Source organism: Rhipicephalus microplus, unplaced genomic scaffold (assembly GCF_043290135.1).
Source record: "Rhipicephalus microplus isolate Deutch F79 unplaced genomic scaffold, USDA_Rmic scaffold_12, whole genome shotgun sequence".
In the NCBI taxonomy this organism is placed as follows: domain Eukaryota; kingdom Metazoa; phylum Arthropoda; class Arachnida; order Ixodida; family Ixodidae; genus Rhipicephalus; species Rhipicephalus microplus.
The window spans coordinates 41,838,739-41,853,622 of NW_027464585.1; the positions used below are offsets into that span (position 1 = coordinate 41,838,739).

General features: G+C 47.3%; 1 long non-coding RNA gene across 1 annotated transcript; it reads right to left on the minus strand.

The window, feature by feature from the left end:
• Positions 1 to 2,236: 2,236 nt before the first annotated feature.
• LOC142783756 (uncharacterized) lies at positions 2,237 to 5,500 on the minus strand. The gene is made up of 3 exons (XR_012888442.1): positions 5,291 to 5,500; positions 4,249 to 4,327; positions 2,237 to 2,659 (listed from the first exon to the last, which is right to left on the minus strand). It is a non-coding gene; the product is annotated as an uncharacterized LOC142783756 (long non-coding RNA).
• Positions 5,501 to 14,884: the final 9,384 nt, after the last annotated feature.

The following is a 14,884-nucleotide window of genomic DNA, read 5'->3' on the forward strand; positions in this document are numbered from 1 at the left end:
TTAAACGGCAGAATTGGTGACACATAGATTCACATACAGACAAACACGCACACACAACAAATGCAGAATAATACACCACTCCTACAGACTGCCCGCGCTCATCGACTACACTTCGACAATCCGGTATATATAGGCATGACTTTTTGACCGGCCGTGTAGTACCGGTAGAGAACACTTTTTTTGATCGATTAACAACGCTCGAAGGTGCAAGCGTAAACGTAAGGTGGACTGCAGGGCACTAAATATCACGCCGACTTTTTATTAAAAATCTACCCGATCTAACCTTTTTGATTATCCAATAATTACTTGGCACACCGTGCTCATGGCCCCACGCGTGTTAGCCCTCTTGATGCACAAGTCCATAAAATATACCTAAGTACGCACAAACCATGGTAGCTGAATGATTTTCATTGAGCGACGGTGCATCTAAGTACGCACAAATCAAGGTAGCTCAATGATTTTTATTGAGCGACGGTGCACAAACACAGTAGCAGCACGTATTCATCACAACGGGCGTAGAACAGCGGTCCACGCCTGCATACAAGCTGCTTACTGACGGCGTGCTAGGCCTTTTTGAGGAGCACGGCTATACGATGAAACACAGCTTGCGATCACAGATCACATATTCTGTGCTAATTTCGTCGTCATTTCAGACACAAACGAACACGTGACCGCTATCTTACGGGGACGGGGCGGTGCATGCATACTTCCAACGAAAGACCACCGTCCGGGTTTTCTTCGGGCTCACTGGCAGCCGCTTGTTGGTTCCGTCTGCCTCTTATCGGCTTCGTGCTACATGTTTGAGAACAGTTGGTGCATGAGGCGGGCAATTCATGCAGCACTTTGCTCATGCAGACATCGCCTACTGTGGAACAAAATATATGCGATGCTTCTTTCACCTGCCCCGGCGACACACTCCCACTGGTCACTGGCGGCCGCGGCTCGGTGCCGACGACAGAGTGAAGCATTTTGCTTATTGCTTCTCCAGTAGGCAAGCACGGACGATGACACTAGATTTATTTTGTTACCACTGGCAGATCTTCGCGATTAGGCTCGGAAGCAAGATATCCGCGACGTGCAGATTTGGAGGCGCTCGAAAGCGCACGGTCGCTTGATGATGTAGGAAACACGTGAGATCCATCAGCTCAACCAGACACACAGATACCGAGCTTCTTGCACCGTCTGTCTTCAAGGCCACCGCCGAGCAAAAATCCAACAATTTGCGAAAATATGCAGGACAACATTCCACGGCAGGTTTTCTTTCTTTTTTTTCTTTTTAGAGAGCGCCCCCTCCCCCCCGTCTTTTTCTTTTCGTTCACAGAATGCTGTTCTCGCTTGTTGTGCTTATGCTTCCCCTAGTTCCAGTAAAAGTGCGTTGACTCGAGGTCAGTCCTGAGGCACGGCGATGCCAAAAAAAAAAACAATTTGTGGTCCTCGCGTACCTTCAGGATTCACTGAGAGCGTCACAAGGGGGGTATGGGGCAAAAGCCGCCGAAGCAGCTGCACCTTGCCGTCACGTGGTATTAAACTTTGAAACGCAGGTTAAAAATCACGTGATAGGAAACTCCCTACGTGGTAAAACTATATTTTGACATCCTTTTACAACTTGCCTGAGAGGTGGTGGTAAAACTATGTCATGTACCATATTTTACTCCTACACGAGGTAGTAATTTTAAACCCGAGAGAGTTTTCAGAGGTAATTAGCCGCAAAAACTCCAAACTCGGATAGTTTCTGCTTACAGTGTAGAAGCTTCGAGGCTGTGGGGCATTGTTTTGTTAAGATGGTGCCCTCCTCAAGAACATTACAGAGTATTCAGGAACCTTGTTCGTCGGTAGCATTAAGGCTAGAGTATTCGATGGCAAGTGTATAAATGCCGACACGCTTCGGCGCTTGTCAGTTGATCGACAGCGGACGCTCCGTTTGCCGCTACACTCTAAGCCAAAACGGAGCAACAGGGGTATAGGGGTTGCTCCTTTCAGGGAGCAATTGCATTGCCACTCCCATTACTCTCCTAAAAGGAGTAACTGCAGAGGGAGGAACCATTGTTCTCCTTTCAGTTCCTCCTTCGGGGGATGAACTGTTACTCCCTCCAGTTCCTCCCTGCAGACCAACAGTTACTCCCACCAGTTGCTCCTTGCCGACCAACCATTACTCCCACCAGTTGCTCTTTAAGAGCAACAGTTACTCTTTACCGTTCCTCCCACGTGTTCGCAGTTACTCTTTGAAAACCAACTGCACATGCTTCCAGTTACTTCTTGGGGAAATGAGTATTTATCTCAAGTATGCTTGTCACACGCTTAACACATGGCGAGAGCTCCTTGGAAGACCACTGCTTGGGTGCTTCTAACACAAAAAGTGGACAATATTGAAAGGAAAATAAATGATTCATTGTTCTTTTTATGAGGCGACGTGACCACACGTAAAAGTAGACTTCGCCACACCACAGCCAGCACTAAACAAACACCATAATACATCAAAGTTTTTCTGCGTCATCCGTGGAAAAACAATCTTGAATTTCTAGCATAGGGCAGTCTGTGCCATCATTGGTGAGAGAAGGGCAACTTCTCCAATTCTGAAGAACTCAAGTTTCGCAGCTGGTGTTTCCATCAGGCTAGCGCAGCAGAACGTCACCGCAGGCATATGTGAAGCATCTCATTGCTGCAAGAAAAAAAATAGAAGTGTGAGGTTAAACATGCCAGAATCAATTCATAACAATGAGTCACACACACTGCAGCAGCGCTTACATTCTAGGATGTCTACTGCAAAACGAAATGTGAAAAAAAGGAAGGTTCGGCCAAACGTTACTTGGCAAGCCATATAAATGCTTATGTGGTAGACGCTCTTCACATGATGTCTCAGACAGCAATATTCTGGAAGAAAATGTGCAGCACCTCAACAAGGCATATTTGTAGCAGTTAAAGATACCCTTAGGTTCAGTTAACTTGTTTCCTATACACAGCTGAGTGACATTTCTATGAGCCCATTCACCAATGGGCATTCTAAATGAGGTCATGTGTGTGGCAAATAACACGTACTGTCCGCTCATGTTAAAATACTTATTTAGCTCGTTCACATAGTTGCTCTCAATTCTACTGTTCTATCATACGCTGCTGCGTCTTGAGTTGTGCAATACCTGTAGGCACAAGCCAAGCATGCAAAGCCTGCTTGAAAGCAACCATTTGCAGAGGCTACATGATAATCTTCAGTATATTTCTTTGTACCTGACGCAAACGGCTGGACAAAACTATAGACAAATAAATGTAGACCGTGCTACCTTCAAAAAATGCTTTAAATTTAGAAAACTAGGGTGCATTTGTTCACTCGGTTGACGAGTCACAGCCACGAGATATGTAAACGAAGCAATATATCTTAAGGCATGCACAGATATTCTGATTCTTTTTTTGACAGTGTCACAGATAGCTTGCCAATACATATATATTTGAGAGCAACAAGATGTGAAGCTTTTATTAGTTCAACGTCTTGTTGGTTCACAGCCAAACAGGTTTTTGCTTGTTAGACAAATTGGAATAAGCTCACCATGCTTTCAAAAAAAAGCATTATTAGAAGTTAGCTCCCGGTGTGAATGTCTGCCTATTTATTTTGTACTGCCTTCTACATGTGCCACAAAGACATTTGTTGAGGATGTGCTACCAGTCAAGCCAAGATCGCATACTTGGTCAATGTGATGGAAATACAAACGTTGGAAACAATGCCACCTCTAGTAAGAGCATAACACTTGAGTATCTTGGACTAGCAAAGAGGTGCACAAGAAAGTTAAGCCCACTCTTGCGGAACTTTGAACGCGAATATTTCAGAGTGGGGGAGGTCAACATGTTGTGGCACTTTTAAACCCACGAAACATCTGCAGAAAACAGGGTAAAGGCAAGTCAAGAAACGCTGTTATGAAGGCCTGCGCATGGACAGCTTTGTGAATCTAGGCCCAAGTGTTATGCTTTGTGCAAGCCAAAATCCATGTAAATGGGGAAAGCATACTTTTAGGACTACCAGCGTAAACAAATCTTGGCAGTTGGCTTTTTAGTACAAACAGCAATCCCTGCAATGAAAACATAAACATTTTATCTTAACGGTAACAGTGTGAGCACACACACGGGCCAGCGGAGCCATGTCGAATTGTCAGTGCCAGTGTAACCATGTGGCATAATGAACTATTCTCTGGCCAACACATGCACAGTTTGCCCCTAAAAAGCGATGCTTTCATATACGTAGTACAAAAAGTCTGCACTTACCAAAATTCACTTGCTTTCTGTACTTTAGCATCGTTGGGAGCATCTTTATCTGCAGTATAACCAAATTTGTGTCATATCCCTGAAAAAAAAGTAAAACACATGCATCAAATATTGGTTCATTTGGTAGCAGTGAAGTCAGGTTAAGAACAGCCAAGTGGGAATCAGCCTAATTATGTGCATGCGGCAAATCCAAAACGGCGTTATTGAGGTTGTCGAAATTTTCGTCGATTGGTATTAACGTCGATATGTGACTTCAATGGCATGCCGAGTTTTCACAGCGCATAAAGATTTCATGATGCAGAATAATGACAGCGCTAACGAGAACATACAGCATTTATGATTGTCTTTTACAATATTCAGTTTTGCTAAGGTTTTGCATCACTAAAGAAATCTGAAAGATTTGGGTCATTCCTCCTCCAATCGTTCTGTCAATATGTAAACTGCTCGCTTGATGGTGCGCTTATAAAATAGTACGTTCAGCGCAGAGGTGAAGCAAGTGACGCAGTGATGTGGGCATATTTTTTTTAGGCGTGCGGGGAGGGGGGGGGGGTCCGCTTATCTGAATAGGCCGGGCAAGCGAATATGGTCGTCAATTTGGGCTCCCTACGCCCGGCCTAAAAAAATTCTGTGCGCAACCGCCTGGCTATGCCAGTGAAGTGATGCGACAATGATTTGTTCACTTACTGATTTACATACACTTTACATCTCTAAAAAATGCGGCCCAAGGCCCCAACACTCAGCCGTTAACATTACATAAAGCCAATGGTAGAAAAGTGCCAGTATGAATGCAGCTACAACCCCGCCCCAATGTTTTTTCAAGCGAGGTAGTGTTGCGGAAATGAACTTTTAACTGCAAAAGTACACTGGCACTGCAGTGGTGACAGGGGAAGCAAGAGGGTATGCAGGCGGTAATGGAGGTAATTTAGTCCGATACGGCTAGCAATGGATACGGTGAATAAGAGCAAATAATTTCTCTTTCAATAGCGCAACCACTCAACAATGTATTGTAAGAGCATTAAATGTTGCTGGAAATACCACTCACCTGCACGCTGATGCATGCACAGTCCTTTGTCCGACGAGCGAACAGGCTTGCAGATAGCTGAAGACGTGTTTACGATGTGTTTGTTCCACCCAGCAGCAAAATACACAACTACTTCGCGCTCCATAAAGATACATATACACTAACCTTCATCACGAATAAGTAGAAACGCAAATCTGCGACACACACACACGATCAAAACATAGCTTACAAGCTCGCACGTCCATGTGCTCGCCCACGACAGACCATATGAAAATGAGTAAGTAATGAAAACGCGAACCTAGTTGCGCCGAAAAAAAAACGTCGAGCAGTGGCAGCACAGGCGTCAGCGCAATAATTTCAGTGTGTTCTCCTAATACAATTATAAAAAAAACTGAGGTACACTAAAACTCATAAATAAATATAAAAAGTTGAGTGTAATTTTTATTTAATGCTAGTCAACACAAACACTGAATAAAAATACTTTGTAACTTACATCGTTTGCTACACTAGCGCCACACTTGTCGTGCGGGCGCAGATGGCGCAGATTTGTCATTCTGCCCTCAAACTACACGGTGAAGCGTGCTACTAAGTGTATGGCTGATGAGAAGCGCGTCTGGGTCCGCTTTTTTTCTTTTTCTTCTCCGATATATCTGGGGGGGGGGGGGGCTTCTTATGCACGTGTTTTGGTGCTTGATCGACTTTGACGCCCTTACTTCGCGGACGAACGGCTTGTCTAGGCTTTTTTTTATCATTGTTTTGCTCGTGTTTCGGCGTTCGGTCCGCTTTGACGTGCCAACTCTCCATTCTGCTGCTGCGTGTGTTAGGTAGTACTGTATTCTCAGGCCTTCTGTGTTCAGCCAGCGCTGCTATCTTATTATCTACGGATGCCAAAAAATAAATTACTGTTTTGGTTTGGTGAAGTTTGGCACACAGAACAAACAATAATCTGGCCCATGAATATCAATGTGGGTGGCATGCATATTTGTGTGCGGTGTCCTGCCGGGGAGTAACCGTTGCGTGACGAGAGCATTTACAGCGGTTCCTCCTTCCGTTGCTCCCTTACAAACTTAAGATGAATACAGTTGCTTCCCCATTCTCGAACAAGTCGGCCATCTTGTTCCGCTTGGTCTTTTCGGAGAGTAACAGTCGGTCTGAAGGAGTAAAAACAGCCGTTGCTCCCATTTTGGCCATTTTTGGCTTAGAGTGTATCTGTGCAAGACTGCTACTGTAATCCGACTTTCCGTTTACTGGGCAGAGCTTCCCCCAAATAAACAGTTTATTATTCGACTCGAAGTATGCTCCATTCGTCGACATCTCGACCTTGTGGCATCTGGTGGAGGTGCTTTCCGGCCCATGTACCGAACGACCCCCTTTAGGCATGAGCCGAGCTCGCACTGTGACGAGAATGTTGAGGCCAACTTCAATCAGCGAGCTAGCCGCAGGAAGCGCGGCCTACAACTAGGGTGCAGGCTCTATCCAATAACTTTCGCAAGCCGAAAGCCACCATCACTACTGCGACCACTATGACCGCTCCTGCGCCAACGCCCGCCATGGTCGTAATGCAGCAGACGAGAGAGCTACCGACCTTCCACGGATCATCATATAAAGAAGGACGGGACCGTACGTTTTTGCGTCCATTACGGACGCCTTAACAGAATCACAAAGAAGGACGTGTACCCTTCTCCACGTATAGACGACGTCCTAGACTGACTCCACAACGCCAAGTAGTTTCCTCAATGGACGTCAAAACGGGCTATAGGCAAATCGAGGCTGACGAAAGAGATCGAGAGAAGGAAGCTTCTATAACATCAGACGACCACTTTGAGTTTAAAGTCATGCCAGTTCGTCTTTACTCAGCGCCTGCGACTTTTCAGAGCGGTATGGACACCATACTGGATGGATTGAAATGGCAGACTTGCTTCATGTCCTTGAATGACGTCCTCGTGTTTTCCTCCAGCTTCGGCCAGCATCTCCGGCGTCTCTAAGCGGTACTTCAAGCTATCAACACTTCTGGAATAACCCAGACGCCAGATGAGCGCTGCCTCGTATACGATGCGCTGTTGTTTCTGGGACACGTTATTAGCAAGTCTGGAGTCCATCCTGACCCGCGAAAAACAGCCGTCATCGCTGATTTCCCGCAGTAAACTGACCAGAAGGCCGTTCGCCGGTTCCTCGGGTTGTTCACCTATTGCAGGCGTTTTTTCAACCGTTTTTCACAGATCACACCAAGCCGCTAACTTACCTCACAAAAAACAACGTCACATTCACAAGGGAACAGCACAAGAGTGACCAATTCATGAACTTAAACGACGCCTCCAGACACCACCGATACTTGCGAATTTCGATGAATACGCCGTAACAGAAGTGCACACCGACGTAAGCAGCTTAGGATTTTGCGCTGTCTTTGTGCAAGAGACTGATGGCGTGGAAAGGGTTATCAGGTATGCTAGCTGGTCGCTATCCAAGGCTGCGGCCAAGCATTGCACAACACAAAAGGAGTGCCTTGCCATCAGCGTCAAAGCTTCGCCCCTACCTCTACGACAGGCCTTCATAGTTGTGAGCGACCACCACGCCTTGTCTTGGCTAGCTAACTTGAAAGACCCTTCCGGCTCTCGAATGGTGGAGCCTCAGACTTCAACAATTCAACTTGACTGCCGTTTACAAGTCTGGAAGAAATTACTCTGAGGTGGACTGCTTGTTTCGCGCCCTCTATCGAACCACCGCTGGCCAACGGCCTGGATGAGGACAGTTTCGTAGGAACTATAGCTGCCGACGTTTTCACCGAGCAACAGTGAGCTGATTCAGAACTCAGAAGCCTTGAAGATTACCTTGTGACTAACAGCACAACTTTTGCGAATGTTTTCGAGTGAGGATTTGAGTCGGTTTTCTTGCCAAACAGAGTTCTCCCAAAGAAATACTTCTCGCCCTTCTAGCCTCACACCATTCGTGGTTCCTTCAGCAGTGAAATCAGAAGTACTTGAAGCTCTACACAACCACCCGATGGCTGGACACCTCCGTGTTTCCCGTACGCTTGGAAGAATACAAGAAAATTACTACTGGCCAGTACTTGCCACTGACGTCACTCGTTACGTCACAATCTTCCGGGACTTTCAGCGACGAAGGGCACCGTTGACAACGTCAGCCGGACTTAACAGCCCATCGAGCCACCTCGCTGGCCATTCCAGCCAACTGACATGGACGTACTGGGACCGTTGTCGACGTCGAATTTCGGGAACGAATGAATCGTCGTAGCCACTGACTACCTCACATGCTGCGCCGAGACAAACGCCCTGCCCGAAGGCACTGCCTCCGAAGTAGCAAGGTGTTTCGTCGGGCACAACGTTCTCCACCACGGATCTCCACAGGTCCTCATTACTTTACGGCGGACCTTACTCAGGCAATGCTGAGGTAGAGCCAGACAAGTCACCGCCGGACCACCGCCTCACATCAACAGACCAATGGCCTCAACGAGCGTCTCAATAAGACCATCGCTGATGTGCTCGCCATGTGCCTTGACGTCGACCACAAGACATGGAATGAAATCCTTCCGTATGTGACTTTCACGTACAATACGGCCGTCGAAGAAATGACGCAGATCACGCCGTACGAGTTGGTCAATAGAAGGAGCCCCTCTACGCTATGCTTCCAAACGTCACTGATGAAGAGAACCTTGACGTCACCGCCTACACTCAGCGCGCTGAAAAAGCTAGTCAACTCGCCCGCCTGCACATCAAGAATCAGTAGGCGTTCGACAACCACCATTACAATCTTCGGCGAAGGTTCGTGGAGTACCAGCCCGGGGACCATGTCTGGGTATGCACGCCGATGCGCCGACGTGGGCTCAGTAAAAAGCTTTTGCGACGGCAATTGAGATCAAACAGAGTATTCCGATGTCTCAGCCCACTAAACTACGAGGCTGTTCCCGACGGCATTAGGAATTCTCAACGGCACCGCGCTCAACCAGAAGTCGTCCATGTCGCACGCATCAAGCCATTTCATGCGTGAACCTGAGGACTGTATACTGTAGTAGTTGTTGTGCTTTAGCGCTTGTACTTTCTGTTTATGGTCTTTATTATTGTATTTTCGTCTTTTGTTAAAGCATTGGAATGGTGCCTTTTTCTGAGAGGGGCACTGCCAGCTTTCTTTCTTTGGGGTTTTTATTGCCCCGTTACACTACGTTCAGCGCAAACCTCACCTACGATGTTCGAGAAGCTTCGAGGCTGTGGTAGATCGTTTTGTTAAGATTACGCCTACTTCGAGGCACTGCAGACTATTCAGGAAGCTACGTCGCTGCTAGCCATCACGCTAGAATATTTGATGGCAAGGGAATAAATGTCGACACGTTTCGCCACTTATCAGCTCATAGACGGCCCGTGCAAACATCGAGTAAAACTATGTTACGCAGTAAAGAAAAGCAGCTACTTCATTTGCTGTACTAGAGTGCAGCGAGGCTGATTTGATTGATTTGTGGGGTTTAACGTCCCAAAACCACCATTTGATTATGAGAGACGCCGTAGTGGAGGGCTCCGGAAATTTTGACCACCTGGGGTTCTTTAACGTGCACCCAAATCTGAGTACACGGGCCTACAACATTTCCGCCTCCATCGGAAATGCAGCCGCCGCAGCCGGGAATCGAACCCACGACGTGCGGGTCAGCAGCCGAGTACCTTAGCCACTAGACCACCGCGGCGGGGCAGTGCAGCGAGGCTGTTTACGCGTAGCGAGTGAGGTAGAAACAGCCGTCACAATCCAACAATTTGCATTCTAGGTCGCAGGAAGGTGGCCCTACATGTCAATCCTGACAATTTTGATTGGCAAAGCGGGTCGAGGAAGGGGTTGCAGGAAGCCAGAAGGAGCAGTAGTTGATCGTTTCCGCCGATGACATAAGGCACATGAAAAAAACACATTTGGCAATGGTGAATGAGAGGCCAGGCCAGGTGAAACGACTGCTTATTTTGTCTTACGTTTTGTGATAGCCCCGTCGAGGTAGTCTAGTCGCTTAGGTACTCGGCTGCTGACTCGCAGGTCGCGGGATCAAATCCTGGCTGCGGCGGCTGCATTTCCGATAGAGGCGGAAATGTTGTTGGCCTGCGTGCTCACATTTGGCAGCATGGTAAAGAACCCCAGGTGGTTGAAATTTCCGGAGCGCTCCACTACGGCGTCTCTCGTAATCATATGGTGGTTTTGGGACGGTAAATCCCACATATCAATCAAATGAACGTTTTGTGAGAGCCGAGATGCCCAGCAGCAGGATAAGCGTGAAATGTCTCAAGAACGTTAAACCACGTTGTAGACAACGTGGTACAACGGGGACCTATTTATTTCCTTCAACATGGTAAATATAGCGATGTAAAACAATAACGTGAAGTCTGAATAGTTTAAGTTGTCGACGAATTTGGGCACTCGGAGGAGCGTAGTAGCCTTCTAAGCGTGCTATTTTGAAGCTGTGGGAAAGGTTAACGTGTCGATGCGACACAAGGATAGATGGGTGGCCGTAGCTTAGCCTACAGAGACCCGAGATGGGTAATGCCATAGTGGAAATTGATGATCCTGGGTTATCACGGTTATCACAGTGTAGTAGAGGGTAGCAAGAAACAGCATCAGCATCTTGGTATTTTTACCAGACCTGTAGGCGACATCGCAATTGTGCTTCTGTAAACGAAGCGTCCAGAGACCAAGGTGCGCTGATAAGTTCTCTAGCGACAAAATCCAGCAGAATCTGTTGTGATCGGTGACGACTGTGATGTGGCAGCCATGGAGGTATTATCAAAACCACCCATGAAACAGCAAAGCTTACTTGTTCGCTTATTGTGTAACTTTTCTCGGCAGCAGTCAAACAACGACTGACTTAAGTGATGACACGTTCGCGTGCGGTATCGTCACGCTGCAGTAGAACGGCGCCATGACCATGACCACTAGCGTCAGTGTGAAGAATGTTGGGTGCACCTGAATCAAAGTGACAAAGTACCGGGTCGGATGTCAGGGCTTGTTTCAATGCCAAGAAAGCCTTCACAGTTTTAGGACCAGATGAATGCTGTGTTACTTGCGAGCAGTTGATGAAGTGAAGCTGCAATCTTTGCGAAGTCCTGTATGAAGCGCTGAAAATAGGATGCCAAATCGAGAAAACTGCGCAGGTCTTTTTGAGCAATAGACGGGAAAACACGAGGAAAGTGGCAAGCTTTTCATGACCTGCTGGAATACCGTCTTTGCTGGCTAAGTATCCTAGAATCTTGATAGTCTTGCTTGCGAAGGGGCATTTTATTCGTATTTAGCTGCACACCAGCTCTTGCAAGGCAACCTAGGAAGTCTTCAAGACGTTGCCAGTGTTGCGAAAAGGTAGAGGAAAACACTTCGATGTCGTCGAAGTAGAATAAGCAGGTTTTCCACTTCAGGCAACGCACTACGCTTTTGATCCTCCGTTCGAAGGTAGTGAAAGTAGCGGTAATGCCATTCAGACAAAGTCCGAAAGGCATTACGTCAAGTTCATACAGCTCATCTGGGTTGGGAAAAGCGGTCTTCTTTTTGTGACATTCGGACACTGGTATTTGCCAGTAGCCCGATCGCAGGTCAAGGCTGGAAAAATACTGTGTTCCATGCAACAAATCTAGGGCGTCGTCGATTCGTGAGAGAGGGTAAACATCTTTGCGTGTTATTTTATTCAGTGCCCGGTATTCAACGCAAAAACATACTGTTATGTCTTTCTTTTGCACCAAAACAATTGGCGAGGAACACGGACTCGAGGAAGGATGTATGATATTATGTAAAAGCATGTCTGAGACGTTTTCCTCTTGCCCCGTCGTGGTGGTCTAGTGGCTAAGGTACTCGGCTGCTGACCCGCAGGTCGCGGGTTAGAATCCTGGCTGCGGCGGCTGCATTTTCGATGGAGGCAGAAATGTTGTAGGCCCGTGTGTTCAGATTTGGGTGCACGTTAAGGAACCCCAGGTGGTCGAAAATTTTGGAGTTCTCCACTACGGCGTCTCTCATAATCATATGGTGCGTTTGGGACGTTAAACCCCACATATCTATCAAGACGTTTTCCTCGATTATCTTGCGTTCTGGAAGAGGGACGCAGTATGGACACCAGTGAATAATTCGGAAGCCGTCAGTTTGAATTTGGTGAGTCACGAAAATTGGCATACCAAGGACAGCAGAATAAACGTCGAACAAAGAGAGATGTCGCTTCAATCACTTCAGCGATTTTCGACTGTGGGCTGCTCTCAGATCAGGGCCTCTCGTCACCGATAAAGGAGTGAAAGTGTTGAGTGGCGGCGAGCTTGCTTCTGGTAGGTCTTCTTGGCTTCGAAGGGCAACTTTTGCAACAGGATGCGGTTGAATAGCAGAAGTGACTGTTGATCCACAGAGCGCAGATTGTTTGGGAGTCTGATATAACGCAGTATTAAAAGCAGACCCTTCATAAAAACGGAAAAAGAGAGAGAGAATTAACTTTATTAAAGATCCTGAAGGGGAATGGGCACCTCTTACGGGGGCCAGCCCGCTTGCTCCGTCCATGTGGGGACTGGGAGTCGGAGCTCGCCAGCCACATTTTGGCCTTCTGGACGGCCTGGTGTTGAAGGGCCCTGTTGGGGCTCCTGAGGTGGTTGATCCACTCGTCCTCGCTGGCAGGGGACCCGAAGCTAGCGTTTAGCGCGGGACACTGCCACAGCATGTGATTGAATTGTACCTTGGATTTTGGCATTTGGGGCATTCTTGCCCTATATCTGGGAGGTATTTGCTGCAGATATAGGGGCTGGGGTAACTGTGCGTTTGCAGCAGTCGAAGCGTTAATTGTTGTGCTTTATTTAGTGTTGAGTGAGGTGAGGCCCTATTCAAAAAACGCCCACCATAGGAATGGTGGATTCCACCATTCACCATTTTGGTGGAATATGGCGGTGAAAATCTTGGTGGCACATGATGTAGGGTGGCTATGGTGGAGCGGATGGTGGATGGCGCGCTTCAGCTGGCAATTATGGAGCACGAAGCAGCGTCAGAACCACCGTGACAAGCTGCCACTAAAAATAATAAGAATAATTCTATAAAAAAGATGTAGAAAGCACCCGCAAAAAGAAAGTGCGCCAGCGGGGAATCGAACCTTCCACCTCCGAATTCTGAACTGAGCACACTAACCATTGCGCTACGTCGACAGATGGCGATATAGTGTTAAAGCGGTAGTCAACGCAGGAAGTCACTGTTTAACTTCTGTTCTGTTTGTTGTTTACTCGGGAGGGACGGGATCTGTATCTGCTAAAACTTACACATTTGATCAACACGAAGAACTGCTGCCTGTAGCCATTGCCACTGCAATAATGGCAACCGCGCTATGTTTTTGTTACAATTTAAAACCGCAAAGAAAAACAACAACTCAGTGGACTAATGAGCAGGTAGAGTTTATCGGCGGTTGCTGCCAAGTTTATTATCCGTTTCTCGCTCCTTCCAGAAAGCGATATCAGTTCAAGCTTTATGACGCTTCTATGATCATTCGATAGATACGCCCACACAATTGATTCTGATGTTTTTCGCGCAACGCAGAGCGCAGTCGTGCCAGCGCACCGCTGTTGCTCTGTCGTTAGGAAGAACTACATAACGGCTTGGCCAAAACGAATTCAGTGTGCCACATACGTTCTCTATCATATTAGTTCAGTAAGCATACAAATTGACGTGTCCATGTTCTCGCATAAGAGCCAGTCAAGGGCCGGCGAGTGCGACCGGCGGCTGTCGGGGAAGGGAGGCGTACCTTTGGTGGAAGTGCTGCAAGCGCGTTGCATTGATGTTTGTCGCTTCTTGCGCGGACACCGTCCACGTTAAAAAAGGCTTCATTTAGGTTAAATGATGCCGCAGCTGTGCTGTATTGTCGTTTTTAAACAGCAAAATTGTGTATTCTGAAACCCAGAAGCACCGAAAACACTTGTACGGGCTTGGTCGGTATGACTAACCTTCGGTGGCAATCATGGTGGTAGAACATAGAGGTAAAAATCAAATTCGCTGGGGCTCATCTCGACGTATGTCGAAAGTGAAGGTTTATGGAAATTCGCTAGCACTTTGTTAACTTAAAGATACGGCTCAAACAATCGAGTGTGCAAGAATTACCAGGGTTGCGTTTCTAGCGTGGCGAAATCGAGAGACCGCTGGGTTCTGCTCTAACAATGAAAGGGGCGATTGCGAACTGGAACCCATTTATTGGTCGCAAACTGCGCACTGATGTAAAACATTTACTGTCAAGTTCATAGTGACAATGCTAGTATTCTAAACATCACAACAAAAAAGTACATCGCGGATTCGAACTTATGTAAGTACGTGCGCGAAATGTAAACATATTCCCTGCCGCATATTGTCACGGGGTCGTGACGTGGCCGAAGACAGGAGACTTCGTGTTAGGATTTAACTGTTTATTTGGGCGAATCTGTGCCCGGTAAACGGAAAGTCCAATTACAGCAGCAGTCTCGCACAGATAGCAGTCTCGGACTGATAGCGGCGAACGGAGCGTCGGCCTTCGATCAACAACTGACAAAGCGGCGAAGCGCGTCGGCATTTATACTCTTGCCGTCGAATGTCCTAGTGTTATCGCTGGCAGTGGCGTAGGTTTCAGAACATTCTGTACCGTTCGCACAGTGGGCGTGA